This window comes from Trachypithecus francoisi, unplaced genomic scaffold (assembly GCF_009764315.1).
Source record: "Trachypithecus francoisi isolate TF-2019V2 unplaced genomic scaffold, Tfra_2.0 Lachesis_group11, whole genome shotgun sequence".
NCBI lineage: Eukaryota > Metazoa > Chordata > Mammalia > Primates > Cercopithecidae > Trachypithecus > Trachypithecus francoisi.
In genome coordinates, this window is record NW_022681456.1 from 99,438,897 (window position 1) to 99,446,991 (window position 8,095).

Here is an 8,095-nt window from a genome sequence, read left to right on the forward strand (position 1 = left end):
TTGTGTGAGCAACAAGGCTGTTTATTTCACCTGGATGCAGGTGGGCTGAGTTAGAAAAGAGAGTCAGCAAAGGGTGGTGGGATTATCTTTAGTTCTTACACGTTTTGAGATAGGCAGTGAAGTTGGGAGCAAAGCTTTGCCGGCAGCGGGTAGATCTCACAAAGTACATTCTCAAGGGTGGGGAGAATTACAAAGAACCTTCTTAAGGGTGGGGGAGATTACAAAGAACCTTCTTAAGGGTGGGGGAGATTACAAAGTACTTTGATCAGTTAGGGTGGGGCAGAAACAAATCACAATGGTGGAATGTCATCAGTTAAGGCTATTTTCACTTCTGTGGATCTTCACTTGCTTCAGGCCATCTGGATGTATACTGCAGGTCACAGGGGATATGATGGCTTAACTAGGTCTCGGAGGCCTGACAATTTGGGAGGCTGAGGCGGGTGAATCACTTGAAACCAGGAGTTTGAGACCAACCTGGCCAACATGGTGAAACCCTGTCTGTACTAAAAATACAAAAATTAGCAAGGCGTGGTGGTGGGTGCCTGTAATTCTTAGCTACTCCCGAGGCTGAGGCGGGAGAGTTGCTTAAACCCATGAAGCAGAGGTTGCAGTGAGCTGAGATCCTGCCATTGCACTCCAGTGTGGGCCACAGAGTCTGTCTCATGAAACAAAACAAACAAAAAAAATTGGGGATTGGGCGTGGTGACTTATGCCTGTAATCCCAGCACTTTGGGGTGGATCACTTGAGTCCAGGAGTTTGAGACCAGCCTGGCCAACATGGTGAACCCCATCTCTACAAAAAATATACAAAAAACAAACAAAATTAGGCAGGAGTGGTGGCATGAGCCTGTAGTCCCAGCTACTTGGGAGGCTGAGATGGGGGATCACTTGAGCTTGGGAGGCAGAGGTTGCAATGAGTCAAGATTGAGCCACTGAACTCTAGCCTGGGTGACAAAGTAAGAGCCTGTCGCAGAAAAACAATAATAATAATATTGAGACCAGCTTTCTTGGGTTGTGTGTTGTTGAGAAAACGGTTGTGTTAGATATGAATTCTAAATTTCTGCTCAAAGAATCAGTATGTCAGTATGTTCAGTTCTTTGCCTTCTACTTTTAAACTTAAATTCCTCGTAAAGCAACCTTTTTCGATCACCTGCTCCACCCTGACTCATTTCAGTCACCTGCTCCACCTTGACTCTGTAATGCCCAGACCCGCGTTGACCCAAAAGCAACCACCAGAGTCCAGAGACAAAGCCAAGCGGCAGGGATCGCTTTATTTCGAGTTCGAACCCGGATCTCTCTGGCCAGGCATCAGATCCTAGGGAGAGATCCCGAGCTCGGTGCTTTGCCGTCTTTTATAGTCAGACACAAACAAGTTACAGCAAGTTACAAAGTCACTGGGGATTTTTACAGTTGTAGGTTTACAATTGGCTGACATTTAAAGTTGAACATTAGTCAGTTGTTCATTGGTTCCCGCCCTTTGACCAAACCACAAACGGCTGTTGCTCTGCTAGGGACTTTCCAGATAACTTTGTTGTTTTTGCATTAAGGGGAGTTTCCTGACTTTTTCTGACCTCTGATGTTCAGTATATTTCCACTTCTCATTTCCCCCTCTCTCTAGTACCTGGAGAGCCAATCTTGGGTCTTACATGTCTGACTCGGAAGTGTTGGTTGGTATAGGTTGGTACTGGGCTCTCAGGACCATAAGCTGGACAGTGTTGAGTCTTTCTTTTATAAAGTTTGTTAATCTGTTTATTATACATGGTCCTATAGTGAGTAAGAGAAGTATACTTATGAATGGTCCTATGAGGGGCACTAGAAGGGAGTACATGGAGGAATTCCACCAGCTGTTGGCAGCAGAGGTGAATTGTTGTTTCTGCAATTCTAGGCTAAGTTTATGTAGCTGTTGAACTCGCGTCTCTACGAGTCCAGATTCATTTATGTAGAAACAACAGTCTTCTCTGAGGAAAAGACAGGTCCCTCCTTTTTTGGCCATTAACAGGTCTAGTGCACGGTGGTTTTGTAAAGTAACTTGGGCAAGGGAAGTCACTTGCCTCTGTAGTGAGGCAAGGGATTTGGCGGAAGCTTCCATAGCTATGGAGAATTGATGAGAGAGCTTTGCAGTGCTGATAAGGGAGTGACCTAAAGCTCCCCCGGCTAGTCCTGCAGCAACTAAGGACGTGGTGAGTGAGACTCCGGCTACTAAGGGGAGGAATATAGCTCGTTTTGATCTAGGGAAAGGGGCGGAGTCCCACCTGGAAAATTCTGCGGGGGTGCGCAAGGTCAGCTGGGGGACTAGCGTGACAGGGAGACACAGTAGGGTTATAGTGGCCTGAGTGGAAAGGTTCTTATATAGGGTCCCATTGCACCAAAAGAAAGAACCGGGGGGGGCAAAGAGGGTTGAGTTGGGAGTGGAAGTTGTATTACAGAGGGTAGTGCTGGCATTGGAATAACAAAAGGAAACTTGTGTCTGTCCAGGGTTTAGGAACAAGGGGACGTCAGGGATTGGGGGTGGTATGTGGCTATTGTTAGGGCTTAGGCTGAGAGAAGCGTTAGATGGGCCTGGAAGTGGAACTGCGGTTAACGGCGGTCGCCCTAGAGCCGCGCAGAAGAAGCATGCAGAGAGATTGCCTAGGCCAGTGGCGTTTGCGATTTCTAACCCTTCTCTTAATAGGGATAACCAGGAAAAGGGGCGAGTAGGAGTTAAAGTTGAAAGCTGGACATTTAATTCCCTTTCTTGGTTCTGTATAGCCACGTGTAGGGTGGTCTGGATCTGAACAAGGGAACGCCAGAGAAAGAGACGGCTACTAGGCCAGGTAGCTCCTGAAGTCAAGTACATGGCCCCTTTTTGCTGAGAAGTCCAGCAGGGGTCCCAGGGGTCCCAGATAACCCAGGTGTAGCCTGATGTAGTTTTAAAAAAATTGTGTGACTGCCACGTTTGACTGGACAGGGACTCAGAAGTTTTTAGGATTTTAACAGTGTGGATTTTGCAGGACCTATATGGACAGCCAACACTTTGTTCTACCCATGAGTTATTACAATAAGAGAGTGTTTGGTCAAAGAGGAAACAAATTACGGGCGCTGCCTTTCCTGGCTGTTTAAAATCAGTGAAATTTAGATGGACGGGAGTGCTACAACCCCCAGGGGGACAGTCAGCAGTGCCTAATACATAGCCCTTTTGTTCTGTCTGAGCATAATTGGTCCAGTTCTCAGTCAGGAAGAAACGCCAAGCGAAAGGGGATGTTGCCGGGTTCGCCTGGGTCTCCCCACAGGGGATCCATAAGAGTAGAAGAGTTATAAAGGAGGTAGGTGTCATAGTTACAGTTTAGGTTGCTGACGGCGTAGAACAAGTTTTAGAGGGTTTTCTTTGGTCGGTCAACTGTCCAGGTTGTTGTCTCTCTCGTCGAGGATGTAACAAGGTCCGAGAGCGGGTCTATAGGCTTGGTGTGGGTGTGATGAATCCAGGCGGCGATGCCTTCTACTTTGAGGGCCGTAGACGTAGTCAGGATCACCTGGAATGGTCCTTTCCACCGGGGTTCTAGGGTTTCTTGTCGGTGGCGTTTGACGAGGACCCAGTCTCCCGGTTTGTATTGATGTGGAATGGGTGGAGGCCCAGCTTCATATAGTTCTTTTAGCTTGGGCCAGACTTCCTCATGAACTCTCTGTAGGGCTTGTAAGGAAAACAATAGGTCAAGACCATTATCTGTGTCAGCTTTGAGGAGATTGTCTTTAAGGTTAGGGATGATAGGGGGTGGTTTGCCATACATTATTTCATAAGGGGTAAGTCCTAGTTTATAAGGAGAGTTACGTGCCCGGAACAGAGCGTAGGGGAGGAGGACTACCCAGTTAGCGCCAGTCTCCATGGTCAATTTAGTTAGGGTCTCTTTTAATGTTCTATTCATTCTTTCTACCTGACCTGAGCTTTGGGGTCGATAAGCACAATGCAGTTTCCAATTAGCCCCAAGGATGGAAGCCAGTTCCTGACTTACCTTTGCGGTGAAGGCCGGCCCATTATCCGACCCTATCATGACTGGAAAGCCGTACCTGGGCAGGATCTCTTCTAGGATCTTTTTGGCTACAATCTGTGCAGTTTCTTTCTTTGTCGGGAAAGCTTCTGCCCATCCTGAAAATGTATCTATAAAAACTAGTAAATATTTGTATCCATATTTTCCTGGCTTTATTTCAGTGAAGTCAATTTCCCAATATATACCAGGTCTATCTCTCCTTTGTCTTTTTCCCGAGGTCTGGGTCCCGTGGCTGGCGTTATTGAGTTGACATACTACACAGTTCTTAACCGTGGCGTCTATTTTTTCAGGGGCGTTTTTAATTTTTAGTCCAGTGTGTTGAATCAAATCTAACATCCGCCGCGGGCCCAGATGAGTGCTTCGGTGGATTTGTGTTATTACTCGCTGCCCCAACCTGTCTGGGAGAATGATATTGTTGTTAGAATCTTTCCACCACTGATTACTGACCTGTATTCCGGAGAGTTTACTTATCCACTGGAGGTCTTCTTCTGAGTATTCCGGGTGAAAGGGCAACTCTCTGGGCCCGGGATCAGGCAGCTGGAGGGTCAGTAGCTGAGGGGTGGTTTTAGCCACGTCTTTTGCAGTCTGGTCAGCCAGGTTGTTACCTCGAGTGACTGGGTTAGTGGCTTTTTGATGTCCGGGACAGTGGACAATGGCCAGCTTTCTGGGTTCCCAAAAGGCAGCCAGAAGATTTAAGATTTCTTCTTTATTTTTAATGTATTTTCCTTCAGCTGTGAGAAGGCCCCTCTCTCTGTATATAGCCCCATGTATGTGGGCGGTGGCAAATGCATACCGGCTGTTAGTATACACTGTCAGTTTACGGTCTTTGCTTAGTTTCAGGGCTTGTGCCAAGGCTATTAACTCAGCTTTTTGAGCCGATGTTCCTGGAGGTAAAGGCTCAGCCCAAATTATCTCAGTCTCTGAGGTTACCGCCGCCCCCACATACCTCTGTCCTTGGTGAACGAAGCTGCTTCCGTCAGTGAACCAGGTGAGATCTGCATCTGGCAGCAGTCGGTCCTGGAGGTCTTCTCTGACTCCATGTACCTGGGCTAGTATTTCAGCAGTTGTGGAGTGGCTTACTTAAGTCTGGGTCCGGCAGCAACGATGCTGGGTTTAGGGTTGTCGGGGGCTTAAATGTTATTCTGAGGGGTTTTAGCAACAGCCCTTGGTAATGGGTAAGCCGAGCATTGCTGAGCCATCGGTCAGGGGGTTGTCGGAGGATGCCTTCAACAGCATGGGGAGTGGTGACTTGTAATTCTTGGCCCATGGCCAGTTTGTTAGCGTCTTTGACCATCAGGGCCATTGCAGCAATCATCTGGAGGCAAGGAGGCCATCCTGCAGCTACCGGGTCCAGTCTCTTTGAGAGGTATGCAACCGGTCTGCACCAGGGACCTAAATTTTGAGTTAATACTGCTTTTGCTATGCCCCGGCTTTCGCCCACATATAAGTGGAAAGGCTTAGAGACATCCAGAAGACCCAGCGCGGGGGCCGAGAGCAGAGCAGTTTTGATTTGCTGAAAAGCTTGCTCAGCCTCTTCAGTCCAGTTGAAGGGCTGCTGCTCTTTGGTAGCCTGATAGAGGGGTTTTGCCAGTTCAGCGAAGCCAGGTATCCAGAGTCTGCAGAACCCTGCAGATCCCAGGAAGTCTCTTACCTGTCGTTGACTGCGGTCTGGGGATCTGTAGGACAGTCTCTTTTCGAGCATTTGTTAGCCAGCGCTGTCCCCCTCTAAGTAGATACCCTAAGTAGGTTACCTCTGGCCTGCAGATCTGGGCCTTTTTAGCTGAGGCTCGATAACCTAGGTTTCCCAAGGTTTTCAGGAGGTCTTTTGTTCCTTGGATGCAGGCCTCAGGGGACGTTGCCGCTATTAAGAGATCATCAACATACTATAAGAGAGTTATACTGGGGTCTTGGTGTCGGTATTCACCCAAGTCTTCGTGGAGGGCTTCATCAAACAGAGTTGGGGAGTTTTTGAATCCTTGTGGCAGTCTGGTCCACGTCAGTTGGCCACTTATGCCTCTCTCAGAGTCTGTCCACTCAAAGGCAAAAATTTCCTGGCTTTTAGGGGCTAAAGGCAGGCTAAAAAAAGCATCTTTTAGGTCTAGGACAGTATACCATTGATTTTCAGGACTCAAGGTACTCGGGAGGGTGTATGGATTTGGCACCGTCGGGTGTATGTCCATTACCCTTTTATTGACTTCTCTTAAGTTTTGTACCGGCCTCTATTCTTTACTGTTGGGTTTTTGTATTGGTAGCAGCGGAGTATTCCATGGTGAGTGGCAGGGGCGTAGGACTCCATGATCTAGGAGTCGGCGGATGTGTGGTATAATTCCCTCTTTGGCTTCCAGGGCCATTGGGTATTGGCGCACGCGAACAGGGTCCATCCTGGGCTTAAGCTCAACAAAAATGGCGGGACGGTGCTTTGCTAGCCCTAGTCCTCCTGTTTCTGCCCAAGCTTCCGGGAAGCTCTGGAGCCAGGTGTCTATATTTTGGCTAGGAGGTGTTAACTCCTGGTGAAGCCGGTACTCATCCTCTAGAGTTATGGTAAGAACAGATAGTGGCCTGTTTTGGGAGTCAGTCACTTTGGGCCCTTCTGGTTGAAAATGAATTTGGGCCCCTATCTTTGTCAACAGATCTCTCCCCAACAGAGGACAAGGGCTGTCAGGGATGACCAGGAAGCTATGGGACACTTTCCCGGTTCCCAAGTTTACTGCTCTCTGGGTTGTCTATGGATGTTTCTTGGTTCCTGTGGCCCCTTGAACCCAGGAGGAGTTGGAAGATAACTTTCCATAGGGCTTGACTAAGACCGAATGTTGTGCCCCGATATCGACCAGGAACTGGACCAGGGACCTCTCCACTTGTAAAGTTACCCTAGGTTCAGGGAGGGGATCCGAACCCCGTCTCCCCTAGTCTGTATCTTGAGTAACTAGTATCGGCATAGATTTGGGCTGCCATTGCCCTTGGCCTGGCTGGCGCTGTTTCTTTTTGGGGCAGTCTTTTATCCAGTGACCAATTTCTTTACAGTATGCACATTGGTCTTTACTCAGATTGCGCCTAGGGGCACGCGTGGACTGGGTGCTTCCTGGCGGTGGTTGTTCTTTTTGGACGACCGCTGCCAGGACTTTGGTCATTTTTTCAGTGGCCCTAATTTGTCTTTCCTCTGGAGCATCTCTGTTGTTGTAAACTCTCTGTGCTATGCGAAGGAGGTCCTGGACCTGTTTTCCCTCCAAATCTTCTAATTTTTGTAGTTTTTTCTTAATATCTGGGGCCGCCTGGTTGACAAAGGACATAACAACTGCTGCCTGATTTTCAGGGGCCTCTGGATCTATAGGTGTATACTGTCTAAAGGCTTCCATTAGTCTTTCTAGATAAACAGCGGGGCTTTCTGTCTTTCCCTGTAAAACAGAATATACCTTAGCCAAATTAGTGGGCTTGCGAGCTGCAGCCCGGAGACCCGCCATTGGAGTCTGGCGATAAACGAGTAGCTTTCCCCTACCTTCTGCGGTATTGTAGTCCCATGTTGGCCTGGTCAAGGGAAATGCTGCATTAATGAGGTCGGAGTTTACAGTTGGTTGACCGTCATCTCCAGGAACCAACTTTCTAGCCTCTACCTGGATTCTCTCCCGTTCCTCCGTTGTGAACAGAATGTGGAGGAGCTGTTGGCAGTCATCCCAGGTGGGCTGATGAGTGAACATGACACTGTCTAGAAGGGCTGTTAAATCCTTGGGGTTATCAGAGAACCGGGCATTCTGAGATTTCCAGTTGTACAGGTCACTGGTAGAGAATGGCCAGTACTGGAACAAGGGTTGCCTGTGTCATTGGGGGGTCCTATTTCCCTTAAGGGGAGCGCTACAGTGGAATCGGGAACTCGCGGAGTTGCTTCTCGCTGGACACGCCAGCGCGTTCGCCCTGCCGGCCCTCCCGAGCCATGTTCACTTTCAGTTTCCCCTGGCGCCGCTGCCGCTTCTCAGCCCTCATGGCTTCCTGGGAGTGCGGCCGGTTGGGCTTGGGCATGGGGTTCAGGAGGGGGATGATAAGGCGGGGGTTCCAAGGATACGAGGTCCTGGCTATCAGGC